The sequence below is a fragment of the Mirounga leonina genome, unplaced genomic scaffold, assembly GCF_011800145.1.
Source record: "Mirounga leonina isolate KUSES-001 unplaced genomic scaffold, KU_Mleo_1.0 Mir_104, whole genome shotgun sequence".
NCBI classification, from domain to species: Eukaryota; Metazoa; Chordata; class Mammalia; order Carnivora; family Phocidae; genus Mirounga; species Mirounga leonina.
The window spans coordinates 21,589,371-21,604,746 of record NW_023270231.1 but is presented as its reverse complement, the minus strand read 5'-3'; the positions used below and the strand labels follow the sequence as shown (position 1 = coordinate 21,604,746).

The window sequence follows — 15,376 nt, the reverse complement described above, 5'->3', positions numbered from 1 at the left end:
TCAGATGCTTAACCAACTGAGACACCCCGGGACCCCAAGATCCCCACTTTTCTTAAGAGTTTCTGCATTCAAACATCCCAAGGATGGTATTTAAGCAGTTACAGACTGCTTTTACAGACTTTTAATAAATAAATATACAGACTTTTAAGAAACTGATTTTGCTACACGTCAACTGCAGGATCAAACAAGACTTTCTGCTAAAAAGCTGGAGGGTAGATTATAAAGAACTGGGCGTGAATGAGAAAGATGCTAGGAAAATATGTCTACACATGAAAGATCCTTTCCCTGGTTGGTCTGCTTCCAATTTCTTCTTCCCCGAACCAGTATTCTTCTGGATCCCTATGCTTTCCTCATAACCAGAATGATCAACTTGGGAACATGAGTTGGGTGGAAATGAAGGCACTGCATCCTCTATGCCTTTGGCAGAGTTACCAAGGTGCACACGCTGAGAGAGGTGGCCACAGACATCGTCCTGGTGGGTCAGAATGCCAAGTTCAAAAACAAGAAAGGCACTTCTGAGCCTGGGAAGTCATCTTCACTCCCTGAGGTGCTCAGAGTAGAATGAAAGGATTCTGTCTGAAGAACTTGTGATCTGCACCTGTGTGTGTTGGAGCGGCTGCCAGACATGGCAGTCGCAGAGGGCCGCCATCTTTCCTTTCAGCAGCCATAGGCTCAATGACAACACCTATCTCTGAATGACTGGCTGGAATCGAGGGGTGGCAAGTCACTTAAATACCAAGTTTTTCTTCTTTGATAGGAGGACACAATTCAAGGGGAGAGGGTTGAGTAAACGCTCACATCTTACCCTGACAGTACTCTTGCATTCCCCCAACCCCTCCAACAGGACCACGCAATTTAGAACAACATACAGCAAACCTCCAGTCATCTTCTGCTAAACAATTTATCTCACCTGGTGCAGGCAGTCCCATCTCTAACCTGAAGTTGGTTCTGTTTCAGAGGAGTATGCCAGATTCCTGCTTTAGAGGTTTTTATTTGGTGCAATTATAATAGTCTATAAGATGTACACAAAGCACACATAATTGTATATAAAAATAGCTTTAAAAATTTAGCTAAGGTACAATTGGGGAAATTATTTTTTTCTGCTTCCATAGTTAAACTCGTATCTAAGAGGCCTTAATAACTTAATGTTCTTTCAGCTTTTTACCCAGTACTCACTAAAAGAATGTGAAAAGCTATTGTGCCTCAGTGCATGTTTCTAAGGTGATATCTAACATTTTTTATCAAAAGTTTAAATAGTTCCAACTTTGTATGGTGACAAATGGTAACTAGATTTATCATGGGGATCATTTCATAATGTATAGAAATATCAAATCCCTACAATGTACACCTGAAACTAATAGGATATTGTATGTCAAGTATACTTCACTTTTAAGAAGAAAGTTTAAATAATACCAAAGAATGTCATTTGCAGCATATAGTAAATATTGACACTTTAAAATGGAATTGTTTCATGACTCTCTTCAATGTGTCCAATGTAATAAAATACCATAGAAATTTGATGCCCACAGTCATCCATTTTAAAATTAGATGAAATGAGTTTGCATTTGGAAATTTCATGGCACTCTTTTTTCTCTTTGTATTTACATTTCAATTCCACCTTCTCTGGAAAAATTTACCCCAGAGTAATACATATTTTACACTTGAAAGTTCTATTCATCACTCTATCTCACTTCTCTGTGACAAAAAATAGAAATAAATTTAAGTTTTACTTCCCATGACCATAAAGCTCTAGGTGTTAAACATTTCTTCTGAACTAAGTCATTACAATTATTAATAGATTATTAGCATACCAAACTAATGTTGATAAATAATTATTACAAGTAAAAAATAAACTTCTATTAGAAAGTAATTCTTAGGGGCACCTGGGTGGCTCAGTTGGTTAAGCGACTGCCTTCGGCTCAGGTCATGATCCTGGAGTCCCTGGATCGAGTCCCGCATCGGGCTCCCTGCTCGGCAGGGGGTCTGCTTCTCCCTCTGACCCTCCCCCCTCTCATGTGCTCTCTCTCTCTCTCTCATTCTCTCTCTCTCAAATAAATAAATCAAATCTTTAAAAAAAAAAAAAAGAAAGTAATTCTTAATGAGATGAACAAGTAGTTTTGTTTTCCCAATGATGACATAGGTTAAATGCATTGAAGAATATTATTTAGTGCTAAATGAAACAGTTTGGCAATAATTCTATTCCTGTTTTTAGATAGATTTCAATGCTGAGAAATCTTGTTCACGTAAATAAGTAGAGTTGCAAGTATTCTGTTATGAACACAATGTCTTTAAAGAAATTCTATAACTTATATGTCTAGCAGCAATATATTATCTAAAATTATTTCAAATGTTCTATCGGATGACAAATCAATTGGGTCCTCCTTCAATTTTATCCAAAGTCAAAATGAAGAAATGACTTAGAAAAGGAGGTGTCGTTGGGGCACCTGGGAGCTCAGTGGGTTGAGTGTCTGACTCTTGGTTTCAGCTCAGGTCATGATCTTGGGGTCCTGGGATCCAGCCCTGAGCCATCAGGCTACCCGCTCAGTGGGGAGTCTGCCTCCCCTCTATCTTTCCCTCTGCCCCTCCCCCCACATTCCTGCACACACTCGCTCTCTAAAATAAATAAATAAATCTTAAAAAAGAAAAGGAGGTGCTGCTTAATAATTAAGGCCATTTAGTTTCCAGACACTAACTCAGGAGGTTTTTATCATTTAAGGACAAAACAGTATAACAGATTCTGGATGAGGAAAAGGTCTGCCTTTCTTTTGGACAATGGGAAATGGTCCATTGGTAAAGGGAGAGAAGAGCCAGCAGTCTACTATGGCAGGCACATGCCCGTCAGGAAAAAGAATCTGAAAAGTGATTGAATCAAAACTGTCTGTATCCACACAACCCTTAAGGAAGTCTTCCTCTATCTCTCCTTCCCCATCGGCTGCTGCATAACTCAGCCTGAAATCTCTTGCCCTAATCCAGCCAGCCTTCAAAACCCACTGTCTTCACAATAGCATCATAGATCACCATAAGTCATAAGCAAATTATCCTACTGGACACTTACACTCTTCCGGAGCTCCACTCTATGACACTTGATACATCCTGCCCACATGTGAGTACATCTTTTACCTCTCTAGTCTGACAAAGTGGTTAAGGGTACAAGATCGGAAGTCGGACAAACCTGCATTTGTTTCTCGGCTCTGCCAATTTCCCCGACTGTGTGAGCCTGGACAAGTTTTTAAATCCCTCTGGGTCTCAGGTTTCTCATCAATAAAATACGGGTATCACCAACTACTTATAGAGTGAATATGAGGATTAGATAATTTATAGAAAGTGCTTGGGGTGCCTGGCTCAGTCAGTGGAGCATGCAACTCTTGATCTCGGGGTTGTGAGTTCAGGCCCCTCATTGGGTGTGGAGCCTACTTAAAATAAAAAAATTAAAAAATAATAAATAAAAGAAAGTGCTTAACACAGCACTTGGTGTTTAATAAGTACAAAATAACCACTTTATTATTTTTAGATGACTAAGTTCCCCTAGACCAGGGGCCAAGTTTTATTCATTTTTCTGTGCTCCATAGAAAAGGGTCTCCACTGTGTGTTTTATCCAATACCTACAAGCAATCCAATTCTCAGAGGACACTGACTGGGTGGCCTGCAATTTAACTCAATTCTGACACTATCTACCTGAAAAATGTCAGATCCCACATGTTAACAGCTCAGTCCCTCAAGACTGGCCCCTCTTCTGGTTAATTTGCTAGAGGGCCTCACGGAACTCAGAGAAACAGCTTACTTATTAGATCACCAGTTCATTAAAAAAGGATATAACTCAAAAATGGCCAAATGGAAGAGATGCACAGGGCAAGGTATGAGAAAGGGCCCTGAGCACTACTCAGTGCATCTCCATGAATTCACCAACCCCTCAGAACCCCATCCTCTGGGTTTTTAGGGAGGCTTCAGTACACAGGAATGATTGATGAAATCATTGGCTATCACTGATTGAACCCAAACTCAAACACCTCTTTCCTTCCTAGAGGTCAGGGGGTGGGGCTGAAAATTCCAACTCCCTAATGATGGTTGGTTTCCCCTGGCAACCAGCCCCCCTCCTTAGGGGGTTCCCAAAAGTCACCCCACACACACAAACTCAGGTAAGGTTAAAAGGGGCTTGCTATGAATAACAAAAGATGCTCCTTTACCTTTATTGCTCTTATCACTTAGGAAATTCTAACGGTTTTTAGGAGCTCCATGCCAGAAACCAGAAAAGGGAATAAAGACCAAATATGTATTTCTTACTAGAAATCATAATATCACAGTTCTTATGCCAAAGAGGTGCTCAATAAATTCTTGATGAAGGAAAAGGGAAAGGGGAAAAAAAAGTATCATTATGGTAACTCACTAAAGCTATGATATTTAATATACCATAGGCCTTTAGTTTTGCTTGCTTTTCTAATTTTGGTAGCTATGCGTGGAATGCTAAACATTCCTGGGAAGAGTGAAAATATTAACTTTTTAGAGAACATCTAACCAGACTCGCCATATATCAAGAAATCTTTTACAGAATGAAAATAAACATGAGCTTCAAGGCAGAATAGAAAAGAGGGCCAACTAAGGAAAACAGCCTTGAACAGACACCTGCCTATATGATCTACCTGATGCTCCTCACGGTTAACACTGCTACTGCCTTTCCCCCTCTTTGCTAGGTAAAACGTCCCAAAGAACTTAAACACTTTCTTAAAAAAAATGCCTTGTTGTAGAAGCAGACTGACTTGCTGCTCCTCTATAAATTAGCAGAATGTACTGTCTTCTCAAGAATATCTGCAGAAACAAGTCGATCTAATCAGTAAGGAAATCATGCAATAGTGGGAAAAACTGGAGATGTTTATTTTCAAGTAATTCGAGGCCTTTCACCTTTTTTATTTTCCATTTACTTTCCAAATAGAGGCCCTAATATACCAAACACCTGCGTTCAAATCCTGACACTGCTCTTAGGATCTGTGTAACCTTGAATATGTACTTAATGTTTCTGAGCTCCAGTTTCCTCATGAGTAAAAAGAGAATACCACCCACTTTCCTCATGGGGTTACCAAAAGAAATAATGTTATCCACTGTTCAGGTGCAAGGAAACCAGCTCAAAACAGAGATTCATCTTCAAGACACAGCAGGACCTCACAGACTGGAAATCATGGCTCCTGTCTCCTACCCCCATTCTCCTCTCAGAGCTGCGTGGTCCTCTGGTGTTTCTCACAGTGCGTCCACTCTGTTCTTTCTCTGCAAACCCCCTTCTCTGTTCATGGGTGTGCCTGGCACCTGGGCTGTAACAGTTGCTCCAAAAGGGGTGGCTCTCCTCTGGGCTCCAACTCTAGCTTCTCTGGAGAAGGAAACTGGGCGGTTTCCTCGGATGCCCCATTCTCACCCCAGGAGAGAGGAGAGAGGCAAGGCCATTTCTACATGGGACTTCCCTGTCACCCCTCAGGATTTTTGGTCCCAGATCCACATGGTGCATTGTTCAAAATGCCAACCAGGGCATCTGCTCCACAGTAAAGGTAGTTCCTTTTCACCTTACTTTACCTCCTCTCCCTACACCAACCAAAATCACCCCTAAACTCTAGGAACTCCAACCATTTTTCACATTGAGACCCATAGGTAAGGAATTAAGAGAGATTAAGAAATCAATCCCAGATATTCGCTAAGTCTGAAGAAGATGCTGACAGCGAAATCACTGTGAATCCTGAATCTGATAGTAAAACAAAGGTGTGACATCTTCAGATGCCATCTGCTTAGGAGATCTATCTCAAAACAATCTCAAGCAGTTGACAGACACCCTTGGACCTCCATCTGTAAAGAAAGAAGGGTGAAAAAAACAGAAAAATTTACCTATATGGTTTGTAAAATCAAGGCAGGGCCTCAGGAGCTGTGACCACAAACAACTGGCAAGGTGAAAACAATTCACACTGCTGATTTCTAAAAGAACGAGTAGGTTCACAAAAGGACTAGTCTTTGGTTATATTCACACAGAAGTCAAAGGCAGAGACAACATCATGCAAAAACCTGTCCAGAAAGGCCTCTTTCTATGTGTAGCCAGCAAGACAGTACTAATTTCCAACCACGAGTTAACCAAAGAGGTAAAATCCAGATTCATCTGGTCAATTTTGACTAAAAGAATAGTTCGAAAAAGTGTATTAATGCAAAGCTTGTTGCAATCAACTTCATTCAGCTTGTCAATAAGAATTTCATTTGAACTTAAGTTTTGAAGAACCAGCCATACTTTTGTATATAAAAGCATGCAAAAACATTACATATTCCCAACGAGAAAAATGTATTTTGTGATCTGGGAAGGTATTTTTCACAAGTCTGTGAGTCTTCTGAAATGATGGTTAAATTAAAAAATACTTAAAGAAAGCTTTCCAAAATCTTTTTTCAAGTTTGGTCCTTTTAACTCTATGACAGATAAGCCAAAGAAAAGAAGAGAGACTTTTAGCAAGAAGAGGGATCTCAGGGCCCCTGGGTGGCTCAGTCCGTTAAGCGTCTGACTCTTGATTTCGGCTCAGGTCATGATCTCAGGGTTGTGAGGAGGACCCCAGTGTGAGGCTCCATGCTCAGTGGGGAGTCTGCTTTTCTCTCCTTCTGCCCCTACCCCCATGCTTGCTCTCTCTCTCTCCAAAATAAATAAATAAATCTTTAAAAAGAGGGGGGGAATAAGAGGGATCTCTAGTGTTTATGTACCCAGTTCATTTATTTTATGGATAATGAGATGGAAGATCAGAATGCTGAATGACGTGTCCCAGGTCACAGCCAAACTAGACCAGGAATTCAAATTTACTCAAATCAGGTATATCTTTTTCTTTCCTCCCACTTTACCACATAATTTCTCCATGCAGTTACTTAAATAATCAGTCAAGAGATAATCTAAGACTCTCTCAGCAGGAATTCTTCTAGTCCAGATGAAAAGGAAGCAGGAATCACAGATCTGGATCATTATCTCAGTAGATGATCTAATTCTGATTTGTTACCTTGAAGGAGGAGTGTCACAGTTACAGCTCTCTAAAACAAAGTTAACACTGTTAAATTTTCTAGAGATCCTCTCCAAAACTAGCCACATAACAGTCTTGATCAGAATGCCTTGTTTGAATTCCCTTACATGAGAATGTATACTAATTTCTTCCCTTCCTGTCTTCTGCTGACCCGGAGAGGATAAGCCAACACTCCACAATGCCCAGAGAGTGCAAGAGCTGTCAGGACACAGTCCTCTTAAGACACTTGTCATGTCAGGGCGCCTGGGTGGCTCAGTTGGTTAAGCGACTGCCTTCGGCTCAGGTCATGATCCTGGAGTCCCGGGATCGAGTCCCGCATCGGGCTCCCTGCTCGGCAGGGAGTCTACTTCTCCCTCTGACCCTCTCCCCTCTCATGTGCTCTCTCTCTCCTCTCATCCTCTCTCTCAAATAAATAAAATCTTTAAAAAAAAAAAAAAAGACACTTGTCATGTCAGAGTGCCCAGTGACTCTTGTGCAGATCCCCTCCGGGTACAGAACATGCTACACTTACGAATCACTTCCCCTCTTTGGGCCTAAGTTTCCTTACCCCTGGCACAAGGCGACTGTCCTATACTTCATCTGATCCAAGGACTCTGGGTCCTATCTTGAGTTTTCTTCCTTTGAAACAAAGCATGCTGTGACTTAATGACCTCTAATACAATCTTCTGAATTAAAATGTACAGATATGGGGGCACCTGGGTGCCTGAGTCAGTTAAGCATCGGACTCATGATTTCATCTCACGTCATGATCTCAGGGTCATGAGATCGAGCTCCAGATTGGGGCCCACGCTTGACACGGAGTCGGCTTGAGATTCTCTGTCTCTGCCCCTCTCCCCCACTCTTACTCTTGCTCTCAAATAAATAAATAAAATCTTTTAAAAATGTACAGGTATGAATGCCTTATGCCCCTTGCCTTGAAGATTTGGGTTGTATCTGTCGCAACAGAGTAGAAATCCTGACATTTGAATTTTGTATGATCAATCTTGTACTGTTCTGTTACTTTCCCATAAATTATGAGGCATAATTCCTAGCAGAGTATCAGTGTCCTCATCTAAGCTTTTCAAAAACATATCTATTAGATACTTGAATGCACATCTGGAATCATTTTGTGAACTCAGTGCATTCATGATAATTATCAATAGAACTTTTTAAAAAGTACAACATGGTAGGGCGCCTGGGTGGCTCAGTCGTTAAGTGTCTGCCTTCAGCTCGGGTCATGATTCCAGGGTCCTGGGATCGAGCCCCGCATCTGGCTCCCTGCGCGGCGGGAAGCCTGCTTCTCCCTCTCCCACTCCCCCTGCTTGTGTTCCCTCTCTCGCTGTGTCTCTCTCTGTCGAATAAATAAATAAAATCTTTAAAAAAAAAAAAAAAGTACAACATGGTAAAAAAGGCAAATGCTATTAAAGAATATATAGTAAAAAACCTGTCTCCCACTCCTGATCCCCAGGCTTTCAGAAACCCTTTCCAGAGCCACTACTGTTACTAGTTTCTCATGTATCCTGTGTGCAAGTATATACGTATGCACAGCCCCCATCCCTGATTTTTGTTTTTAATTTTATATAATGGGAGCGTATTATATGCTGCTGCTCCCCTCCCCCACTTTTTTTCCTTGCTTATACAATGTCCTGGAGATCACTCCATATTAGCAAAAATGTATCATCTTTTTGCTCTTCCTCTCTAAAATGACCTGGGTTCAAATTCCAGGTCTGGGGCCCAAGTCCCAGTCTCTGTCTTATCACCTGCACATTTTGAGTTACAGCATCTTCTAAAAGAAATGAGTGTGATACTATCTGTAGGTATGCTGAATGATGGCTGCTCATGAACATTCCTCTCCCTGCGGGGCTCCTCAGGGAAGGTGGCCTTTCACGGAAGATGATGTGAGACTGCAGAATCAGACTGACACAAATTCAAACCCTGCCCTCAAATTTCTTGTAAAAGGGACATGGCATTTCTGAGGGAGACATGTATTCTTTTATTAGGCCAGTTCTCTACTAATGGATATTTAGGTAGTTTCCAATCTCTGTAATGACAAACACAACAATAGGCCCGCTCGTATTGTATAAGTAAAGTAGCTGATCTAATAACATACTGAGGTTGGGACTTAACTTGCAAAATCCCGGATCCAGAGTCCCAGCTTCTCTTTATTCCTCATTCAACAACTCTGCTTTCCTCTCTGAGCACTTTCCTCTTTGCCCTTTGTCATCAGTTTCCATTGTCTGCTTGACATGAAAAATGCATGTGGGTAGGCCTAGCAACTACTAATTACTTCAAATAGGAGAAACCACCTTTACACAGAAGATGAAATGATTATCTGAATTCTAAAACTATCATACAGTCTTATCATTATTATGAATTCACTGTAAGGAATTTGTTCCCATAATGGCCATGGAATCACCCAATGGGGCTAGAGAGTGCTCAGCATGGGGTAGAGGATAAAAATCGGAGAAGAAAATTGGCTACTCTGAGAAGAAGGGCCACCATTAGCAAGACAACCCCCAACTCTAGGCTACTAATACTGCCGCATGGACATGGGCTGAACCTGGATTTATCGGAGGCAGCTTACTGGATCACCCTGCCCCAGTCTGACATCGATTTCTACTCACATAGCTTGCCTTCCATCGGCTTTACAAAACCTTTCAAAATATATTTCTGATTGCCACAAGCCAAGTTGGGCTTCTGCTGACGTCACATCTCACACAATGTGCCAATCACAGTAAGTGCTCATGAATGATTATTTTCTTGACATTACTATTTCTCAACAGCCCAGAGCTATATATGGCATCATCTGAAGCTGTACTTGACTATTAAAGCATTTTTCTGTCTCTCCTGCTTTGGGTTGCACCCACTTCAGATCACCAATGGATGCTGGTTAGCTCCCCACGTGTGAATCATTTGCTACAGGGTCTACAGCTGTATGGCCCCATCGTCCCCTGCTGTGGCCAACTGACCTACTAACAGAAAAGTGCTTGTGGGCGCCTGGGTGGCTCAGTTGGTTAAGCGACTGCCTTCGGCTCAGGTCATGATCCTGGAGTCCCGGGATCGAGTCCCGCATCGGGCTCCCTACTCAGCAGGGAGTCTGCTTCTCCCTCTGACCCTCCTCCCTCTCATGCTCTCTGTCTCTCATTCTCTCTGTCTCAAATAAATAAATAAAAAATCTTAAAAAAAAAAAAAAAAGAAAACTGCTTGTGCTGGGAGTCATGCAGTGTTGAATCTGCTCTAGTGATGTTCACAGGGGATGCTTGAGAAGCCCACAGTGAACCCCAGGAGCAGGTGGATCAGCCATTCACACCAGCTGTTAATCCGGATTCCAAAGAGGCAGCCCTCCCACCACATCTGGACCTCAGGGAGGTTCCACCTTAGCACACAAGAGACTTCCTTTAAAATGAAATTGTCAGCATTCAACATTCTGGACACTGCATAAATATCCAAATTGTATTCTTCCCTTAAAACACTGGAAGTTTTGGCAACACTGAGTCCGCTCTCTTGCAGAGAAACAAGGGGCTTGGCTTGAGCAGCAGCTGTCTGCTTGTGGACCAGCACAAACCAACCTCACTCAGAAGTCATTTTCGTCAGCCGCCGGGGAATTGTGTTTGCGGTGTTTTCCACAGATGCTGAGTGGGAATGCCAACATGTCAGCGGATCTTGCTTTCCGGTTGTTCGAAGACTACACTGCAACTACTTATTTCTCTGTTCATCACTGGGGTATGGTTAAGAACCTAAAATGCTGCCTCAGACAATCATAGCATTGTTTATCCGTTGCAAATGGCTCCACCCCATACTTTTCTTCCAGCTAATTATGGATGATAGCCAAACATGCTGTCTACACTGCGTACTTAAGAGCAGATTCTCTTCTGACAGGAAGCCACCTATGTGCATTGCCAAGGCCTTGTCAAAGAAAGGGCTGTACAAATATGCACTTTGCCTTCCTGCCCTTTCGCCTCCTGCTTTACCCCCAAGCTCCGTCTGAGGCCAGGTAGATTTGCAGGAATGCTCTGGCTGCCCGCCCTGGAGCTGCACCCCTCTGGGTGGGGCCCAGGCAGGCTGGCTGCAGGGCTCTGACTCTGGAATGCGCTTCCTCCTAGAGGTGCCAAGGCCTAATCTTTGTGGATTCTAAACACAATGGCTTTTTTGCTACCAGGGAATTTATTATTCATGACTGAGAGGTAAAAAAAAGGTGTTTTAAATTTGTAGACAACTGAGATGTAAGGGGAATAGTCGCTAAGTTAGACTGAATTACTTTAAGAAATAAAAGAATGTCTCCTACAGTAAAAAATCATGCACGATCAAGGTTATAAACTAACAAAAAACAAAGGCCTCCTATCACAACTTGGTTTTTATTATATATAAATGTTAAATGAGGTGAGAATTTATGCCTATAACTCCTGAAACTGTAGGTCTAAAATGTTGTTTTAGGGAAAATATCAGCAGAATTTAATCTATGAAAATTAATAGCTGGCCTGTTTAGAGTTTAAAAAAAAAAAATCTATCTTCTATCTAAACCGTAACTCCATTTTTGCCAAATACAGTACAATCGAATTAACTTTTTCTATGTCTTAATATCAGCGTTCTGCCGCTTTGTCAAAAATTTTAAATGAAAATTTAAGTTAATTGTGGCAGCATCATTTAGTAAAGTAACATTTTTGTTCCCTTTGGTCAGTAAGAAGTAATTTTTAAAAAAATAAGAGCTACTGTTCCTTTCCTGCCCAGCCACCCATGAATGAGTCTCAGGAATAGGGAGCTTCTAAGGAAGGGGGCTGTCGGAGCTGGGAGTGTGGGAGGAAGGGACAGGGCTGAAGGAACCGCCTATAGGGGCAGAGAAGGAAACAGAGGCCAGAGGGCATCAGCGACCTAGTGACCCGCAGGCCACTCCCTCAAGCATCCCTCCCTTCCCCCAGGCAGCGGAACCTTCAAGGGGGACTGGCAGAGGCGTCATAGGCAGGCTTGACCCTAAGCACAGCGGGCTCTTAGGCTCACCAGAGACCCCTCCCTCTCACACACATCCCAGCCCAGCTTCACAGAAAACTGCCCAGAAAACTGTCTAACGTAGGTGAAGACAAGAGGACCCTCTTCAAATATTCTGCTCTAAGTCTGAACCCCACCATGACCTTAGGAGTAGGGCATGGGTCAGACTGGGTCACCACCAGCTGGGTTCAACTGAGGCTCAAAGCTGAGTACATTTGAATTAGAGGAAAAAGAAAGTATCAGATTTGAAAAAGCAGAACAACATTAATCCCAGCCTCAACCACATCCTCCCTATGCGTGTGACAGCAACTGTAACACCTCATCATTGGCATTTGCTAAGTGGTCCTTCCCGACCCAGGACAGTCACACTGTCCAAGGGAGGGTCACCTCTGGATCCCAGAACACATCAGGGTTTTGTGGAACCCAGGCTTGACAAGTCACACTAAAAGTAATTCCAAATCAAAGCAAAATGTGTACACAGCAAAGTCTTAGTTTCTAAACACAGCATTGTTTAATCCTTTTTAGATTAAAAATGATGAAAATACACTACTGTTTAAAATATATATGATAAATTAGCATGAATGCTTAAAGCTATCACTACAAGGAGATTCACTTTAGTTATATTTATAGTCTTCAAAATTTCAAGCAGCTTAAACGTCCAAGAACTAAACACTGGTTGAATAAGCTATGTCATGTCTATACATCTGTGTGGCAGAAAATTATAGATATCTTAAAATAGTGCTAAGAACTGGGGCGCCTAGGTGGCTCAGTCGGTTAAGCGTCTGCCTTCGGCTCAGGTCGTGATCCCAGGGTCCTGGGATGGAGCCCCGCATTGGGCTCCCTGCTCAGCGGGGAGTCTGCTTCTCCCTCTCCCTCTGCCTGCTGCTCCCCCTGCTTGTGTTCTCTCTCTGTCAAATAAATAAATAAAATGTTTAAAAAAAATAGTGCTAAGAACATTTCAAAACTTATTAGAACATATCTATGATATATCTATGATATATTATTAAATAAGTAAAGTAGATTGTAAAAGAATACTATATTGCTTTTGCAGAAAAGATATACAAACAACCAGAAGGCTATATAATAAAGTGTTAAGTACTAGGAGAATGGAATTGAAGATGAAAGATTTTTTTGTTTTGGGAGGAAAGGTTCTAGGTTTCCTAACTTTTCTTAAAACAAGCATGTATATATGTACATATGTATTTTTATGTAAACTCTACACCCAACATGGGTTGGACCCTGAGATCAAGAGTTGCACACTCTACCAACTGAGCCAGCCAGGCTTTTATGATAATAAATGCATAATGGGCTGCACTTTTTTTTTTTTTTAAAGTAAGCTCCATGTCCAGTGTGGAGCCCAATTTGGGGCCTGAACTCACTACCCTGAGATCAAGACCCCAGCTGAAATCAAGAGTCAGAGGCTCAACAGACTGAGCCACCCAGATGCCCCATAATGTGCTGCATTTTAAAAAGATTTCCCAGACGCTCAGAGGCTGTCTTTGAAAAACCTGGGTGGAACATTAGCCACACCCTCAACCCCTACGGAAGAGAGAGCGTCTTTTACTACAACACAAGATGAGTGGAGAGTGGGGGGGAGGGGGGATATGAGGGTTCAATACCATCCCCTGGGGTGTCCTCTGCATAAGGTAAGAGAAAAACAAAAACATGGGGCACCTAGGTGGCACAGTGGGTTAAATGCCAACTTCTTGATTTCAGCTCAGGTCGTAATCTCAGGGTCATGAGATGGAGCCATGGGTCAGGCTCTGCACTCAGCATGGAATCTGCTTGGGATTCTCTCTCCCTCTCCCTCTCTCCCTCCGGCTTGTGCTCTCTCTCCCTGTCTCAAATAAATAAATGAATAAATCTATCTTAAAAGAGAGAGAGAGAGAAAACCAAAAATTCCTGTCCGTAAATTAATCAGCTTCTAGAATCTGGGAGTCCAAGGAGAGCCACACACCCACACATACAGAAAGTATTACAGAGGCAGGTATCTTTATAAGAGCACATTTGAAGAAAAGTAGCTGAGTAGCTTTGTATAAAAAGCATGTGTGGAATCCCACATCTCAAACAGGATGAAATGTTGATTTGAAGGAAGGAATGCTTTTGATATATTCAGTTGGTCTCGATAATTTCATGAGGCATGGCAATTCAGAAACAGCACAGGATTTGAAAGTTCAATTATTAATTACACCACACTGTATTTGATCCAAATGGGACTTAAGATTGCTCATATACAAAGATAAATACAAAAAATTAAGATAAAGATATTAAATATTAAGGCTAGAATTTTTATCATAAGCCACCTATTTAGTATATAATCTTGGACAAATTACCTTTTAAAATCTTAGTTTCCTCATCAGCCAAACAGGGATAATGATAATACTTATGTGACAAAGTAACCTATTGCAAATCGTGTCTTATTTTTGCCACCGCAGAACCAACAGAAAGAATTTAATTTCCTCCCAGCTCAGTGACAGGGAGAGACCTACAGTCAGATCTAATTTGACTTCGAAACAGTAAGGCAGGTGACATTCTCACAGCCAGGAGCAGTAGAGCAAAATACTTTCCTCCTAGGCTTGGCATAAGGATTCAGTGAAACAATGGACGTCGTAATGCTATGTCAATTGTCATGCAATGTTCAGATAGAAATTGTTATTAAAAATTCCACTCATTTCCCACAATACGATAAAAACAAAAACCAGGAGACCTAGGTTCTTATCCCAGTCAGGGGGGACTCTGTCTAGCTGCTGGAATCATGTCTTCCTCATCTGTAAAATGGGAACATACTCTTTGCTCTGCCCTATCTCACAGGTTATTGTGGGCTCAAGTGAGACAGTATATGAGAAAGTCCAGGGGTGCCTGGGTGACACAATCAGTTAAGTGTCTCTTGGTTTCAGCTCAGGTCATGATCTCAGGGTAGTGAGATCGAGCCCCATGTCAGGCTCCATGCTCAGCGTGGAGTCTGCTCGTCCCTCTTCCTCTACTCCACACCCCCTCCTGCTCTCTTGCTCTCTCTCATAAATAAAATCTTTAAAAAAGTCCACGGAACGTGTTAGATAAGGGTGATCTATAAGTAAGCCATAAATCAAACTCAGTAATGTATAATGTCACTTTACAGTACAATTCTGTGAGTTCTGAACATGAATTAAAACTGATTAGCTGGCTTTATTACAGAAGTAGTCTTCATTTAAAAGAAAAAACCTGAGCAACCCAGATGTCCATCAATAGTAGAATGGATAAAGAAATGATCATAACATGGAATACTCACAGCAAGAAAAGTGAATGCACTTTAGTATACACTACATAATAGCATTGATAGAGAGAAGCAAAACACAAACAATACACATCATGATTCATTCATATAATGTTACAAATAGGCAAAATAAACTTGTTTG

General features: G+C 41.7%; 1 protein-coding gene across 6 annotated transcripts in view; it reads right to left on the bottom strand.

The window, feature by feature from the left end:
• EPB41L4A (erythrocyte membrane protein band 4.1 like 4A) overlaps positions 1-15,376 on the bottom strand; it is a 248,672-nt gene that overhangs the window by 54,519 nt on the left and 178,777 nt on the right. The gene's annotated exons all lie outside the window — the stretch shown is intronic.